A 2,193-nucleotide genomic window follows, 5' to 3' on the forward strand; every position below is an offset into this window, starting at 1 on the left:
CGGACGAACTCGCCCCGCTGAGGACCCCGCCTAGCAGACCCGGCAGCAAGAAGGCCCCATGGTTCACCGACGAACTCAAGAGCTCCAAGAAGAACTGCCGAGCCCTCGAGAAAGTCTGGAAAAGGGATCCGACACCGGACAACAGGACCTCCTACAAACTTGCCACCCGGAAACACCACCAGCTGATCCGCGCCGCCAAGAGAACAGCATTCAAGGACCGGTTGGACAACAACGCACACAACAGCAAGGAACTCTTCAACATCGTGAAAGAGCTTTCCAACCCCAACGCGGGAAACAACGACATCACCCCATCGCAAGACCTCTGCAACTCCCTGGCTTCATACTTCCACAACAAGATCGCGGACATACACAGCAGTTTCAACAACCAACCAACGCACACCACGACCGACCAGCCAGCCCCCCCCACCACCACCCTCCACGCCTGGACCCCGATCAGCACAGAAGACACCATCCGCACGATGAACTCAATCCACTCCGGATCACCAACCGACCCCTGCCCCCACCACATCTTCAACAAGGCCGACGCTGTCATCGCACCCCACCTGCGAGACATCATCAACACATCCTTCGACACCGCCATCTTCCCCGAGAGCTGGAAACACGCCGAACTCAGCGCTCTACTCAAGAAACCAACAGCGGACCCCACCGACCTCAAGAATTACCGCCCCATCTCGCTTCTCCCGTTTCCAGCCAAAGTCATCGAGAAGACCGTCAACAAGCAGATGGCCGCCTTCCTCGAGACGAACGGATCCCTCGACCCCTCACAGTCCGGCTTCCGAGCCAAACACAGCACCGAGACCGCCCTCATCGCCGCCACCGATGACATCCGAGCCCTGATGGACAATGGAGAAACAGCGGCCCTCATCCTCCTAGACCTCTCCGCGGCATTCGACACGGTCTGCCACCGCACCCTAATACGGCGCCTCAGCAACATCGGAATCCAGGACAAGGCGCTGGAATGGATCATCTCCTTCCTCGACGGAAGAACACAGCGAGTCCGCCTACCACCTTACAAGTCAGAGGCCTCCGAAGTCATCTGCGGCGTCCCCCAAGGATCATCCCTGAGCCCCACCCTCTTCAACGTCTACATGAGCCCCCTCGCGGCCATCGTACGCAAACACCACCTCAGCATCATCTCCTACGCCGACGACACCCAGCTGATCCTCTCCCTGACCAACAACCCCGCCGCCGCCAGAGCCAACCTACACGAAGGGATGAAAGAGGTAGCCGAGTGGATGACGACCAGCCGCCTGAAACTGAACTCGGACAAGACGGAGGTCCTCATCCTGGGCTCCTCTCCCTCCGCCTGGGACGACTCCTGGTGGCCTCCCGCCCTGGGCACCGCACCCAAACCGACCGACCATGCACGTAACCTGGGCTTCATCCTGGACTCCTCCCTCTCCATGACCAGGCAAGTCAACAGCGTCTCCTCGGCGTGCTTCAACATCCTACGCATGCTACGGAAGATCTTCTGGTGGATCCCCACAGAGACCAGGAAGACCGTCACCCAGGCCCTCGTCACCAGCCGACTGGACTACGGCAACGCCCTCTACGCCGGGACCACCGCCAAGCTCCAGAAGAGACTCCAGCGGATCCAAAACGCCTCAGCCAGACTCATCCTCGACATCCCACGATCCAGCCACATCTCCGGACATCTGAGAGACCTTCACTGGCTCCCCATCAACAAGAGAATCACCTTCCGCCTCCTCACCCACGCACACAAAGCCCTACACGACCAAGGCCCGAGCTACCTCAACAGCCGAGTCAACTTCTACGCTCCCAAACGCCACCTCCGATCAGCCAACCACGCCCTCGCCGCCGTCCCCCGCATCCGAAGAGCAACTACAGGAGGAAGGTCCTTCTCCTACCTGGCCGCCAAGACCTGGAACTCCCTCCCGTCCGACCTGCGCCTGACCCAAGACCACCTCTCCTTCAGGAAGAAGCTGAAGACCTGGCTGTTCGAGCAGTAGCGGCACCCCCCCCCCCCCCCCAGCGCCTTGAGACCCTACGGGTATGTAGCGCGCTTTACAAGTGTCACTGATTGATTGATTGATTGATAGGACCGGCTCCGTTGCTTCTGGTCTACCTAGTGGACCGAGCCTGGTGTTGTGATTATTATGTTTTTAGGGCGCCTTTAAACCAGAGCAGGCGCTCTTGGTATTTTAGTGGAAT

Source organism: Lissotriton vulgaris, chromosome 7 (genome assembly GCF_964263255.1).
Source record: "Lissotriton vulgaris chromosome 7, aLisVul1.2, whole genome shotgun sequence".
Lineage (NCBI taxonomy): Eukaryota > Metazoa > Chordata > Amphibia > Caudata > Salamandridae > Lissotriton > Lissotriton vulgaris.